The sequence below is a fragment of the Arvicanthis niloticus genome, chromosome X (genome assembly GCF_011762505.2).
Source record: "Arvicanthis niloticus isolate mArvNil1 chromosome X, mArvNil1.pat.X, whole genome shotgun sequence".
Classification (NCBI taxonomy): domain Eukaryota; kingdom Metazoa; phylum Chordata; class Mammalia; order Rodentia; family Muridae; genus Arvicanthis; species Arvicanthis niloticus.
In genome coordinates this window covers 75,978,199-75,994,809 of record NC_047679.1, presented here as the reverse complement: position 1 = coordinate 75,994,809, position 16,611 = coordinate 75,978,199, and the positions used below count along the sequence as shown (strand labels likewise).

General features: G+C 34.5%; 1 pseudogene; it reads left to right on the top strand.

Annotated features, from left to right (window-relative positions):
* The window catches only part of LOC117695030 (nucleolar protein 16 pseudogene), a 32,729-nt pseudogene extending 16,652 nt beyond the window's left edge, over positions 1-16,077 (top strand).
* The last annotated feature ends 534 nt before the right edge of the window (positions 16,078-16,611 follow it).

Genomic DNA, 16,611 nt, shown 5'->3' with positions numbered 1-16,611 from the left:
TGATGCTTATGTTCTTCTGCTTGCCTTTCACCATATGGATCTCCTTAGTGCTACCTGCCTTGTCTCTGACTGGAACCTGACTTTCCTATCATCTTGTTTGTGTCAGAACTGTGTGGGGTGGGTGTTATTACTGTGTTTAGAGCTGGGGCTCAAGATCTGTTCAGTGCTCAGGTGCAGACAGGAAGGATTCAGTGCTTCAGGCCAGAAGTGACTTCCTGGGTCCTAGTGGATCCCATTTACTCCGTTTGGTGCTGGTGTTTCTTTCCCCTTACTGCCTGGGTTAGATCTTCTAGAAGGCCTGCTTCTTTTGGGGTTCTGTGTGATTGGGGGCAGAGCTGCTACCTGGGATCTGCTCAGTGCTCGGGCCCAGACCGGAAGGACCATACTTTTGTTTTTTAACCTATTCCTGTTTGGTTAAAACTTTTCTTACACTGATTTTATTTACTGGCAATGAATTGCAATTTTTACTTTGATTTTTTTCCATAGTCACTTACATATATAACTCTCCCAGGTTTATTGTATTTCTGACTCTTTGGCATGAAGTAATTCAGGGTATCATCCTTGTAATATATCTACTAAATATTAATAAGAATTAATGGCTGTAAATATCAATAATATTACCAGTGGTAAGACTTCCAATATTGCTTTATCACTGATCTCAAATCACTGTTAGTATATTAGTATTATTAATAATAATTGTGTAATACTTTAATATATGAAATACTCAGAGTGAGTACATTTCAGTCATTTAGCTAACGCAATTATATTTTTCTAAAAGTGTCTCAAGTTGGGGCTGGGTAGACAGATCCACAACAAACGTTCTTGCTATATGAATATGAAGGTGCGAATTCAAATTTCCAGAATCCATACAAAAAGCTAAGTATATTCATGCATGTGTCTGTAACACTGACACTAAAATGGTATAAAACAACCACACTGTCTTGTATTGAGCATTTTGGAGTCTTCCAAGGAAGTTTCCCAGTTTATATCAAATTATGAGTGTTAGAAGCTCTTTGAGCTTTGTTGGGATAATATACCCACAGCAATCTCCAACGGTTTGTGGTATTGGTTCCATTTATCTGGAGCATAATTCATCCTGGGCAAGATTGTGATTTAATTATTCCAGTCCTGTGGATGCTGGCCTTCTAAAGATTTATTTTATTTGTTTTGTGAATGTGTCTGTGTGTCTTTGTGCATATGAATGTGTATGAATGCAGATGACTTCAAAGTTTTAAAGAAGGTGTAGTGGGGTCTTGTCAGATTTTTTTGGAACTGGAGTTATATGTTGTGAGTTACCCAACATGGGAACTAGCAAATGAAAGGGCCTCTGCAAAATTGGTGGGTACTCTCAGCTGAATAGCTATCTCTCCAGCCTCAAACCTGACCTTTTAGCATGCATAAAATCTTAAACAATAATACAACATTTTACACATTAAATAATACAGGCAATATCTTTTCTAATAGGCCAGAAAAAACTATTAAGTGTTGTCTAAGTGATTGGCAGGGTACAATGAATGAATCTTACTTGCACTGATTCTTACTTAGGTAAATACAAAATAAAGGGCCCAAAAGTTTCACTGTGTATCAGTACTGCAGAAATTACATATTCATTTTTTTTCCAACTGCATATCAAGTACAGACATTTAATTATTCTATTGAATCAATTTGAAGACAGATATAGCATGCAAAAAAGCTCTAGGTTTCATCTATGTCACTATAAAAAATAAGAATAATGTAAACCAGTAACCCATTTTTTATTACTTTGTTCAAGATTCCCCTGAAGAAATTAAGAGCTGTTTTTATGTTTCCATGTAAAGTTGTAGGCATGCATGTATGGTGTAATTTTCAGTGTATGTTTCAGTTTCAAGAATAGCTCATGAAGGTTTTCTGTGTATTCTTTTGAATGGGTTCATTTAATTGTCATAGGATTTGTCAAGGAGAGTCTTCTCCTACCATGAAATGTTTCTAGATCAAGAGATCTTTATGAAATTATACAACGACATCCATTTAGATTTTAATTGAGCCTAGTGAATTTAATAAATACAACATATTCTTTAAAACTCTCACTGTCATCCTCTTTACCCCCCAAAGATAGGAGGCAAGGAGGGTAGTAAGGACATAATATAGGTCAGGGGACAATATATTAGACATATTTGTATACATGTCAGATAGATGTAGACACATCTGTGGGTAAGAAACATGGACTTTAGTTGAGTAAATGGTATTCAAAAGACAAGCTGTGTTATATGTGATAGTTATACATAATATATAGATGTGGTACATATTGCAATGCCTGTGTGTTAAAAGTGTGTGTGTGTATGTGTGTGTGTGTTAGTGCTTGTGTTGATTTATCTACTTAGATCAGAGAAAGGCTAACTTTCTGCAGATGTACAAGCTGAATGAAAACCCAAAAGGGATATTCTCAGAAAGGCAAAGTGGTAGATTCACGGACTGGAAGGAAGCCTCCTGTAATACATCTATCTTCTTGGCTGGAAAACATTCATTCCTTTAGTCATTATTCATCAAATAATAACTGACTTCTATTGTACACCATTACCCTAATAGAACATGGAGGTGAATGAAAATAGACAACTATCTCTCTTTGAGGTCTTCATAGTTTAAACACAGAACCTAACATTTTTTAAATAATCACATGCATAATTGTTGACATAACTGTTCCAAAGAAAGAGATCAGGATGCTATGTAAGAAGAGGATAGCATATCATGTCATTTCATGTGTTTTATATATTATCTACTATACCCAGAGTCACCAGACAGTCACTGCTAAAGAAAACTCCTGCTTCCTTCAGGGCCTCAGAATACTCAAATCATACATAATTTATGACACTTAATGAATGTCAGTGTGATTAGCCATTTATACATCTGTCTTCCAAGTAACATGTGTGCTTCTGGAGTGTAAAACCCACTTAATCTATGCTGTACCATCAGTCCAGTGCTCAGCACACACAGAGGTAGCTCAATAAATGCTAAATAAATTTCTAAATAAACCCTACTGCAATCTAAGTTGAAATGATATCTTGAGTCAACGTTTTTCAGCAATAGTTTAGGACCTCTTCTGGACAATTCTGGTTTAGCATTCCTGCATATAAAATGGCAATATTTCACCATAAATTAAAAGTTCATATCTGCTAGACATTTTAAAAACATCTGCTCATGTCTACGAAATTTATTTTAAACTTAAATGTGAGCATGCATGCTTATTATATGTATGTACATACATATATATTTTCTTTTCTATTATTTATTTAAAAACATACTTTTAAATGGCAATACCAGGTACACATTAAAAAGCTGTATAATATAATTATGTGATATAGTTTTCAATAGTAGGAAAAGATTCAGTTTATGGAACTTCTTTTCAAAGTGGGTTAAAGAGACACATTCAGATATTTTTCTATATCTGTTTTTATATGTAAATAAATATTACACACACACACACACACACACACACACACATATATATATATATATATATATATATATATATATATATATATATACAGATATTTTCTAGTTCATTGTTGATATTAGAATGATAAGCCCTCTGCATAAGGGATAAGAATCCTCTGCAATTCATGTGTGTGTGTCTGTGTGTGTCTGTTTGTGTGTCTGTGTGTATGTGTGTACACACTTGTGCAAGTTTTTATTGTTTTTCTGTTTGCTGTCTTTAGTTGTGGTCCTTTGTCATGCTGCTACTATGGCCTTTGGAGTGGAAAAAACTGCAAAAGTCATGAACATATACATAAGATTTTTTAAAAGAAGGCATAATTTAGAAAGTACATTTAGTATTTGTGAGTCAAATCCAATGAATTATTGGTTAGGGAGCAAATTATTAAAATGCCAAATAAATCCTGAGGTATCCTCCATGAAAACTGAAGCAGATTATGATGTTGCTAACTCTAAACTTGGTTGACAGCAGGATGATGGAATTGGAAATTGTTCAGTACTACACTCTTTCATTTTGTTGGTGGGGAGGGTTCAATGTTTTTAATATGCTCTTAATAAGCACTCACTTCTTCTTTGGTACTTTTACTTCTCAGTTTTACCTTCAACAGTCTGCTTAAACCTCTACCAGAGGCTAAAACATGTTTGCATACACTCAGCATATTTAACTTACAGCCCGAATGAGATGGGGATATTGCAGAAGCAGGAGTGTGAAAAGAATTTAGAAAGGTAATTTTTTTCTGGTTGGCCTGCCATAATAAATATGAATAATTCTGTAGATGATTATAGTGCAATAAGTATGCTAAAAGATAACTCTGAGCAAGCCAGCAATGCAGTCTTGGAGACACTCCTATGCCTAGAGCAGGAAGGCTTCAATTTATTAGCCATCTTAATACTGGTCAAGGAAAGGATGGGTTCCCTTTAATGAGCTGTTAATTGTTTACATGCAGATAGAACTTGTTTCATGCTAGTTCTCCTAATTTTACTAATGTATTCCTGGCCCTGCTGCTACTATGGCCTCGGGCAAACTACCATAAAAATGCAGGTGTGCTTAGCAGGTATAATAAAAGTATAATAAAAGTGCAGATGCGCATAGCAGGTTTGTCAGTTGATCTGCTCAGATCAGCTTAAAAGGACTTCACATTTCTATAAATTAAGAAATGAATCACTAGTGCCCTGATTCTCTGATTGCCTTGTCTTCATCATTTTCTCCCCAGGCCCAGACTGACAAGGCTATTTTACAGGAGTTGAAGATGACTCATTACCCCACAGTACTTTGTCTCACAGATGGCATCATTTTATCTTATGCACAAAGAGACTGACAAGTGACATTGTTGCATTGATTTTATTGTATTAGGCTATGGAGAGCACTGACTGTGATGAATATATAATGTGGGACAGGCGTTCACATGTGAGACTTGGGACTTTGGAAGGCTAGACAGATAAAAAAAGAGGAAATTTCAAACGACAGCACAGTGAGGACTGACAAAAGTGTCAAGAGACATTGTAAGATATTTTTTATATATCAGACAATAATGAAGACCAGTTAATGATTCTTAGGCTAATTTCGTCATTTGGCACTGAAAAGTAGTTTCAAACTACTAAAACTGTTGACTCGAGGCTTTTTAACTCTTGTCCATAGATATATACTTACTTTTAATTTTCATTAACCAAGGAACTGTAGGAAGCAGTAGGCTGAGCAAATGATCAGTTTCTAGCCAATGTCGAAATGAGAAGACTACATTATATCCATGTCCCACAAGAGATAAGGACCCTCTGCTATGTATGCACATACATACATGTACAACTTTTCTTTGTGTATGCACTTTCTGATTTCCTTTATGGGTAGTCCCTAAATTCAAATGTGGCCAGAGTGGAAATGGCCATAGAGTTGGTAGGAAGTCCAGTTTCATCTTACCCTGCAGGATGAGTCAGGTATGCTTTTGTAGTTTTTTGTTCTTTTGTTAGTTCATTTGTTTGTTTGTTTTGTGTTTTCTGACATAACAGAGAGAAGAAAAAAAAAGCAAGTTATCACCAAAGTAGAATCCAGTGTCAACTTCTTTTGTCAGAAAGCTTCATGATTTGTAATAGATATCTACCATCGCAAGAATCAATCAATCAAAGTTTATTGTGATAAATAGAAAGAGCACTTCACTCAGCAAAGCATGCAAACACCAGTGTAGGATAGCAAGATAATAGCGCTTCTAAAGTCACTTGATTGCATCTGTTAAAACTCAGGTTTTCTAGATCAAAGTCAGAAATACATTTTTGCTTGTGGAACACATTAATTTTACCTTGTTATAAACTCTAGATACAATTTATATCACAGTATTTTTAAGGCAAATAAAAGCTGACTCTTGGGAAGATTTAGTGCAAGCCACCATACAGTCTGCCTTCACATCTTACTAGGGCAGTGGGAAGGCCTGAGGAGTTTACATAGTCCACAGTTTCAAATGTCTATACTAATATGTTTATTAACTAAACCTTGCAAGCTTTGGTAGAGTTTGTGGCTGGAACTTCTTATGTGTTCTCTCTCTCTCTCTCTCTCTCTCTCTCTCTCTCTATATATATATATATATATATATATATATATATATACACATACATACATATATATGTATGTATGTATATATGTATGTATGTGTATATATATATGTATATATGTATGTATGTATGTATATGGTGCAGTTCTGTCTTTTTCTCAAATGAGCACAGGGTATTTTAACAACTATCTCAGCAATTTGGAGACTACAAAAAGAGAGTGACCTTTCCTGTCCTGGACTCCCTTCTGCCTACACTTAGTCATTTCCACCATCTACATCATAAACAACTCTCCATCTAGTCTCTCCCTGGATGGTTTCACAAAATGCCTTCCCAGTGGACCTTTGAACAATGGGGTGAGCAGTCATTCTTGTGGGAAAGTCAATATGAAACTGGTGAAACCAATCAGTTCTACCAAATTATTGTATCCCATTAGCTATAATCTTCATTAATCAAACAATAAAAGCTTCTATTACTGCCCTGGCAAGTTAGGGGGTATACTGAAGAGTTACACTGTACTCCTCTCTTTAACTATCAAACTATTGAAACTGTGGGCACCAAACTGCTAAAATTTTCCGAGAAATCCAGTATTGGAGAGAGAGAAACACCGAATCCCTAGAGGCAGACAGAAGTAGAATATGCCTCCAGAGAGAAAACATTACTCTGTTCTGATAACTTAACATATGTGTACTTCATGATTCTCTAGTATTTTCTGTAAAATTGTAATTCTGTTTCAGAAATGGCAGAGAGAAATTAGGAGTCTTCCCCTGGTGTGATCAACATTAAATAGGTTTACTGTATTTTGCCAATCTACATCCCAGTTCTTCTGAAGACATAGTTTTATAAATTTAAGTGCCATCCCCTGTCCCCTACAACATTTCTACTACCACAAAGTGAATCTAAGTTCCACGTGACTACAGTCTGGTCTTGATAAACAAAGCAATAGGACAAAACAACAGACAATGTTAGGATGAAAGCCATTCTAGATTAACTTTCCCCAGTGAAATGTGTCCCCATTACTTCACTTACTTCCTTTAAAAATTGGTGGCTTCTCATTAACTAGCAAACCAAATAAAACCTTTCTGATCCTTCTAACATGGCCTTGCCTTCTCTTTTCTATTCTCTTATAAATAAACTGCATCTGGGCCAAACAGTGTGGTGTTAACTAAGCATTGTGCTATCTGACCAGAATCCTACCTTTCTTGGCTTCTGCAGTGTTGATTGGCTTTCCAACTGAATTAGAGATTTCTTGATGGCAGAGACTCTGACAAAGGGCTGAGAAGTCTACAAGAATAATGATTTAACATTAATAGTCAACATTAGTCTTGAAATTAATAAATCAAATTCTAAACGATGTTTTGATCAAACACTATTTTTTTTTCCTCCTCATAGTGCCTCTAGTGAGCTAAGCTAGATCTGTTTTTATACATGTGAATTTCTCTCTCCAACAATTCTCACATCTTGGCCTCCTACAGAGTAAATGCACACATAGCTATTTGTTTCTGGTTGTTTAGTTTTAGTTTTCTCTGTAGTTTCTTTTCTGCTCTGTAACTAACAGAGAATTTCTTTGTCCACTTTGCTCTTGAAGTTACATTAGACTATGTGGCAAAAGATGTAACCACTTCAGGGTTTGCCTTTGCCTAACTTACTGAAAAACAAGTAGATAATTCCAACAGCACTTGACTTAATTTTTAAAGTAGTTAAGGGAGAAACTATCCCAAATCAGGACCTTATTTTGACCTTGGCAAATGTTGATTCCCATCTTTTTCGATACACTTCTCTAATTGGCTAACTCTGTGATAGTCTCTGGAACCAGCTGAAGTAGTTCTTTATTGGAGATAATTCTACTTTGTTCATGCTGGAACTCTACTCTCATAACAGTTATAACATTCTAATTGTCCTTTTAAATACAGTTTTCTATTAGCATTTTACAAATAATTATACTCTGACATCGTCATAAAACTGTATCTTTATAAGGCAAATCACCTTCCTTTCTTCCTTCCTTCCTTCTTTGCTACTTTCCTTCCTTCTTTGCTTCCTTCCTTCCTCTTTCCAGTGTTTAGCATTTAGTACCTAGCCAAAATAGTTTATCTATTGTTATGTTTACATTTTTCATTTTTAAAAACTTCCATACTATGTACTCAGAAATTAGTATAACACTCAAAATATAGAAAATAATTAGGCAAGTACTTGAAAACTTATATGTAAATGAGCTGTTATATTTGTATACCAAGCATACAATACTTTACTTATAAGACAGTATGCCCTTTGAAGGTATTGGTTAGTCTTTGTTCATTGTGTTTCTCTCTAAAATTTAACATAGCAACTAATAAATTGAAGACTATCCGGAAGATGAAAGAAATCTTAATTCTATTCATCATACCAACATACTTTGTATCCCAATGGATCCTTTTTTGTAGTCTTTATGTATCACTTGTACTGTCCCTGTGAAAATCCCTTGATAATTAAAAACTTTTCTGATTTGAAAGAAAGGGGAAAAAATATTTTAGACTTTGTTTAGTTGAAGATATTGAGGATTGTAGAAAATGTTATTTAGCAATATTTTAAAGATACAAAAGTATAGCTGGTAATATTCTGACAGGAGTCTGAGTCTGTTGGCTAATTCTGTATTCTGGTTAAATATTCCTATAACAAGATGCATGACTTTTATCTCACAAACCTTAAAACAAAATACAGCAGAACTTAATCCTTATACCACAGCAAATACATTTCTAAGCTTGTTGACTTGAAAGGTTTTGTGGAACTGAAACAGTTCTAAGTCATGATGGAATTGAATAATCACTGTTGAATTTGACTCTTAACCTACAAACCTAGCACACCCAGTTTTGCAAAGAGAAATCCATACTTGTTTTGATGTCAGAGCAATAAGGCCTCGACCTCATTTAAAGTGCAAGGCCTTTCTTCAGCAACTTTGCTTAGACATATTTTCTAAAAGAACTGGCTTGTACTCTTGTCCATTGGGTACTCTGACTGCTTAGGTAGATAGCTAAACATGTCATTAATCATTATATACTAAAAGGGGATACAAAAGATAGTAGTTATGGAATTCTTTTGTGTAAAGGTCATTGTTCATTTTTAATGTTCACAGCATGCTACCCAAAGCCCCTAAATCATGTAAAAATGTACTCACATACCAAAACTAATATACTCTGCTTGCATCCCAGAAAGCATTTGTTGTGGTGTTATAAACCATGTTTATATAAAGCTAAAATCCATATGTTACAGGACAGAAACCTAGGGAATGCTAAGCAGAATCATAATAAAAACTCATTTCATAGAATGGAGAATAAGCATTTATGATCACCAGGAAGACCTCTGCTGAGAACAAGGAAATACTAAATGCATAGTGAACAAAGTGTAGGCACAGAATATTGGTTTAATGTCACCTTAATGTATCCCTCTGTGATATTGAGACATGGGTTTTGAAATGTGTTGTATATGTAAAACAGAATAAGAACCTTCTTCAGAAACACATTCAGATTGCAAACCCAGAGGCCCAAGAGAACACAGTTTAGTCTGGATAATATACCCATGTTAATTATATTTCAGAAGAGTAGTAATTCTTTTTAGATAAAGTTCAGTATTAGAAAACATATAAAATCATGTATCACTGAAATTTTGTTAAATTCTAATCTAGTTGCTGGTTTCCATTTTAAAGTCCTTAGAAGTTGCTGTAAGTGTACAATATCTATCTCTATATGTGATTATGCTTCTTTTGACCTTATAATAAAACTGGATGTGTGAGTACAGATATTTTCAGTAAGAAGTTTAAATAGGCTTTTATTGTAAGACTATAGTGAAATTAATCACTGAATCTTATTGTGACCTTGATATAAGGATGTTATCCATATGTAGTAGAAACGAGCAACACTTTTTTAATCGTTTAGTTTCTTATTATTGAAAGGAAAAGGTGAAATTTCAAGTTGAAGGAAGGCTAGTAAGGGTTAAAAATATTTAGTTCCTTGTCCTGCTTGTACAATGGTTTCCAATATTTTTATCTTATTCCTTTCTTTTTTAGTTTTCATTTTACATTTGAAATACTATTTTAATGTAAAATAAATGAGGAGACTAACACTGTACTACTCTCGCATTGTTTGAATAAGATGTGTAATATTTTATACAAAAGGTAAAATGTAAATGGACACTTTATCTGACTGTTTTGGAATAATTAGTTGTATGTCACTATTCAGATTCAGACACACACGAAGCTCCATTCCTGATATGGACCACCAGTATATCCTATGAGTTAGAATTATAGAGTGTTCTTTCAGGGATCTGAAAAGTCTTTTATTGTTTTTATTGAGATCAATATGCAATACATAAGGATGTTTTTCTGCTATGGTGGTGAGACACATTTCTTCAAAATACTGTTAGGGGTTTCTCACTGTCCCTGAAATAAAATTTTGCATACACACTATTTTTTCTTTGTGTTCGTTATCTGAAACCATTTGTAAGACTAACACTCTGCATTGTAAGCTAGAAGTCCAAAGTTTAAAAATGCAAATGTGAGTTCTTTCTTGAAGACTTTGTCCTTCTGGAGTGGTATTCTTTAAAACTTACCTGTCTTATATTGTTCTAATTGTATTCATTCTGCTTTGAAATAACAGATCTATTAATTAAACAATACTGCTTTTGTGATTAGACACAAATGCGTTAATGAAATACTTAATGTTACAATTAAATAGCATTTTTCTTAATATGCTAATCAGCATACTTTCTTTGTTTAAAGTTTCTTGAAGTAGTTGATTTGCTACAAGCAAAGCAAAGAGGTAGGGGAGACAAATTGAGTCTCAAAATTCTTTGCATTGTTTATTGTAGGATAAAAGTATGACAACTATAATTAAATCCCCTGAGGCAAGAAATATATTTATTACTTTCAATGTGATTACTTGATATATACTTGGAGATTTTCATTTTACTGTTATACTTATTTAATTAAGGTAATTTAATTCAATCGAAAGCAAATGCAGGAAGAAAAGATTATTTTTGGAAGTACTTTTGTAAGAACGAGCCAAAGGAGGGAGTGCATTCTCTTAGTTTCATTGATCTGGGATTCACTGGCTATCATGATGTCATGAGGATAAAACGCAAGTGGGTTTGAGAGAGAGATGTTCCAAACAGAAGAATGCATAATCATTTGAAGAACTACCATTTTGCTGATATTTAGTTACCTTAACCAAATGTTTCATTATTTTCATAAATAATGAATATTCTAAGAAATATTTCATTAAAGCCACAAAATGATTGCTGGAGATAATCTTAAAGCAAACACCACTAATCTCTTTTGCTTTGTTTCTTGTTTAAAAGAGTAAAAAGGATGGACTACATCATAGGAAACACATTTATTTTCTTAACCACAAAAAAAACTTAAAGTCTCTCTGCTTATTAAATATTACCAGTTGATATTCAACTGAACCCAAATGTAATATTAATTTCTTCCAAGATCAGATGGTAGTCCAATTTACTGGGTAGAATTTAACAGTAGTGTAACTAAGGCTTACTAATTAGGACAGATTTCTGACCATCATTCCACGTTTGCCACTCCCACTGAAGTCCACAGGAATCTCTCAAAACCTCTGTTACCTGTCTGATGTGGCATTCAGATTTTAAGCCTGTTGAAAGCCTTAATTAGCATGTAAAGTCTGGATATTAATAGAAAGTGAGAGAATTAGTAGATTCTAAGATAATATATGTGTTTTTACATAAAGAACCATGCCATGATTTTTTAAATAAATATTTAATTTAATCTTGCAAACTAGAAAAAGAGAAAATATTCTCATCTTTTTTAGGAGGAAGGAATATTTGGAATAGATCACTAAGAGTAAAACCAAGTGGAGGACTGAAAATTTTGTGCTCAAACCTTTAAGCTGAAGGTTTCTTTTTTTATTGGATATTTTATTTACATTTCAGATGTTATCCCCTTACCCCATTTCCCCCCACACCAAGGAACTTCCTATCCCATCTCCCCTCCTCCTGCTTCTATGAGGATATGCCCCCACCCACCCAACCACTCCCACCTCCCCTCCCTCGAATTCCCCCAAAGGTCCAGCCTTCATGGGACCAAGGATCTCCTCTAACACCTATGCCTGAAAAATGTCATCTTCCCCTACATATACAGCCGGGGTCATGGGTCCTTCCCTATGTGCTCCCAGGCTGGTGATTTAGACCCTGGGAACTCTGGTTGGTTGGTATTGTTGTCAAAGATCAAATGACCATAGGTGTGTGGGTTCATTTCTGGAACTTCAATTCTATTCCATTGATCTTCCTGCTTGTCTCTGTACTAATACCATGCAGCAAGCTAGTAGCTAAGATCAAACTAAATGGAGAGAAACTTGAAGCAATCCCAATAAAATCAGGTACTATACAAGGCTGCCCACTATCTACCTACAAATTCAAAATAGTACTGGAAGTCCTAGCCACAGCAATTAGACAACAAAAGGAAGTCAAAGTGATACAAATAGAAAAGGAAGAAGTCAAAATTTTACTATTTGAAGATGACATGATAGTATACTTAAGTGACCCCAAAAATTCCACCAGAGAACTCCTAAACCTGATAAACAACTTCAGCAAAGTGGCTGGATATAAAATCAACTCAAACAAATCAGTAGCCTTCCTCTACTCAAAAGATAAACAGGCTGAGAAAGAAATTAGAGAAATAACACTTTTCACAATAGTCACAAATAATATAAAATTCCTTGGTGTGAATCTAATCAAGCAAGTAAAATATCTCTATGACAAGAACTTCAAGTCTCTGAAGAAAGAAATCAAAAAAGATCTCAGAAGATGGAAAGATCTCCCATGCTCATGGATTGGTAGGATTAATATAGTAAAAATTGTCATCTTGCCAAAAGCAATCTACAGATTCAATGCAATCTGCATTAATATTCCAAATCAATTCTTCACAGAGTTAGAAAGAAAAATTCTCAAATTCATTTGGAATAACAAAAAACCCAGAATAGCAAGAACTGTTCTCAATAATATAAGAACTTCTGGAGGAATCACCATCCCTGACCTCAAGCTGTACTACAGACCAATAGTGATAAAAACTACAAGCATTATTCTTAATATTCTCTACTTTTTGATCATCAAATTTTCCTTCTTTTACAGAGTAAATCCTTGATTATATAAACTGTCACTTGTCTCATTACACACATATTTTCCCTCTCAGCTATCTCTTTTCCTTTATAGAAAAACAACAGAACAAACCCTAAAAACTTATTTATATTCTGATTTGTCTTATCACATTCCCTCTTGAACCCAATTGAATTTTCAAACTCAGCTGTCCAGGTAAATCAATCCTTTCATAGCTGTTATTCACTGCATATGCAATGGAGACATTTTCCTAGTTAATGTATCAGCGTGTTTGCCTGAATTCATCTCTCTGTTCCTTAAAATTCTTGATCATGTCCCTTCAAGATTACTTTATTTGTCTGGTTTTATTGTAATTTTCTAACTGTTATTTCTTAATTTACACTCTCACTACACTGTCATGTACATGCGTGTCTCTGAGTTAATGAGTTTGTTCTTAGCAAGTACCTCAAAATATTAAATCTCAAGTTCTAAAATTCTCCTTCCATGCTGTGTTTTCTATCCCTTACCATTAACTAATGAAGCATGGTTTTAAAAATATGCAAATATATTTCTTTACAAAAGACTGTAATTTTTCTCTATATAGATATTTTTGCTTTTCAAAAAGATATTGTAAGAGTTAGAGAATAACGAAGTGTTTTGTGAGATTGTGTTTCATACTAACATCAGAAGTTACACCCATAAAGTATAAATGACATGACTTCCCAAACAAACAAAGGTGACACTTATGAACATGAAAAATTGAATTTGGAAAAGCCCGCGGGTCCTTAACCCTACATAAAGAACTACAGGCAGCTGAGGAAAGGTGGGAACAGGAACTGTGTCCTTCTCTAGGAAAGAACACACCAATTGTTTGTCCAGTGCCTAACATGTGTTTGAAATTAGATACAAATGAACTATCATCTCACACAAAATATATGCTACACCATTTTTCCATAACCAGAAACCTAATTCATTTCAAACTAATGAATGTTTTTCTCCTTTAACAGGAAATATTATAATTTTTCTTATACTTTCATTTCTTCTAACAAAATGCATTCCAGGAAAATTGTTGCTTCAACCTCCTACATAGCGTATGTAGAGTCACTCTTGCTTTCAATTTGTACAATTATTTTCTAAGTTCATAATTATATTTCTAATAACATAATTCTTAAATTTGTAAAGTGATTTTTATCCTATTTTAGAAACATCAAAATGTGTTATAAGTTTAATAGGGCATACTTCTGACTATTAACTGATACCCACAAAATATATTGGTATAATTTAAATAATGGTGAAGATAAACCATACTTTAACAGTGATGAACCAGTTCTAAGCTAAGCTATGGCACTTATGTCAAGTCACTGAAATAACATCTTTGCATAAAGAAATTCAACAGTCACTTGAGCTGCCTTCAAGTTCAAAGAAAAAATTATTTCAGGCAGAAAGATTTCTTAGTTGATATTTTGTTCTCTAAAAGGGGGAAGACAGAAATTTGTATCTTTAAAAACTTTGGACCTTGGTGTTGTCGTGGGGCATAGATCAAAAGTGAGATTGGAAATGTAAAGGGTTGAGGTCAGTCAATGGTTTTTTCCTCTCAGACAAAGAAATCTAATCTTAAAATTACCAGTTTCCAGGAAAAAAAAAGTTCCGTTATATAAGCTGCAATAGAAATCAAAAGCATCAAATCCGTGACAGCACAGGTCAAGGAAAGATAAAAACTTGCAACTTTAAACAAAATTTCAAACCCAGCCAGAACAAATTTGGGTTCAAAATATAGAACTAATCTAACAATTGACATCAGTGGGACAGAAGAAACATTTCTTGGTGGTAGATATTTTATAGAATTATTTTAAAATGAGCTCCCTGACTTATAAATACACTTAAAGTATATCTTTGTTCCCCAAATTTTAACTGTGGCATTTGGATACACTTGAGTTGATATAACATTTATATATGTATATAAAATACATATAATATATAATATAGACATAGGTCATTTATATGTATTATATAAATATATACATATTACATATCTAATATATACATATATATATGTATATTATATATTATATATGTATAAGTTTATATAATTAGTTTTTTCTGTTTCCTTAAGGGAATAATCATTTCTTGTTTTGCCACTGAAAAATCATAAGAAATTTCTAAACATTTCTAAACATTTGGGCTGCATTTAATATTAACTTACAGGAGAATGAAATAGAGCATGCAAGTTCATTATTTAACCTACAGTATATACAACTGACATTCTACACAATTATATTTAGAAAACAAAAAGGATTTGCTTGTTTTGCAAAGTTTTATAGTTAAATAAACATATTCTTAATATTCTATAAAAGAAAGGAAAAACATAACAAAGTCAAGTTATAAGAGAAGTCCAATCTGTAGACACTAGATAGTAATCTTTGGTTTGAAATTGAGGTACTATGGGAGTTGAGCTGCTGGTGCAGCAGTTTGCGAGATTCCCAAGGCTAAGGGAAAGACGTTACAATGTCAACTGAAAGCATCTGAACCGGAATGCTCATCAGAAGGCAGTGCCATGGATCCGTGGATCGAGTGCTCCCACATCCAACATGCCTGGGACCACACCAAATCCGTTCGGCTGAACCTGGCAGAGATGGGGTTCCCCTCTGTAAGAGGAAGGTGAAGGCCATGGAGGTAGACTTGGAGGGGAGACCCAAGGATCTTGTACAGAAGCCCTATGTGGTAAATGACTTGGAGGCAGAAGCCAGCCTCCCAGAGAAGAAAGGAAATACCTTGTGTCGGGACCTTATCGACTATGTTCAGTACATGGTGGAGAATCACAGGGAGGACTATAAAGCCATGGCCCAGGATTAGAAGAATTACTATCAAGACACCCTAAAACAGATTCAGAATAAGACCAATGTCTATAAGCACTTTTACCCAACTGAATGGCAAGCCTTCATCGATTCTTTGCAGAGTAAGAAGATGGAGGTAGACTGAGTGGTGCATACCCCCAGAACTAGGTATACTGGACCAAAGAAACCAAATACAGGCTGTAAGGCAAGGGATGTATAGTTTCAAATGGTGCTAAGTCCTATGGAATCAGGTTTTACATGTGCATTGTCTCTTCCCCCGCCCCTCTTTTGCCTTCTAGAGAAAGAACTGTCTTTTTGTTTTAGTTTTTTGAGAGAGTGTCTCAATAGCCTTAGCTGTTCCAGAACACTCTCTGTGGACCAGGTTGCCCTTGAATTTACATAGATCTACCTGCCTCTGCATCCCAAGTGTTGGGATTAAAGGCATGCACCACCACCACCACCATGAGGAGGAGGAACTCTTTCGAGGCCATGGTTTTTGTTCTATTGGGAATTTACAGAAAGCCAGGGCCTGCTGTTCTGTGTTCAGAGGGGATGCTCTATTTCAGTGTGTTCTGTACATGATAAAGGAATATTTTACCTGTGTAACATGACTAGGTGTTTTCATTTTTTTGAGACTGGGCTTCTCTGTGTAGCCCCACTTGTTTGGTATTTCGTGTTT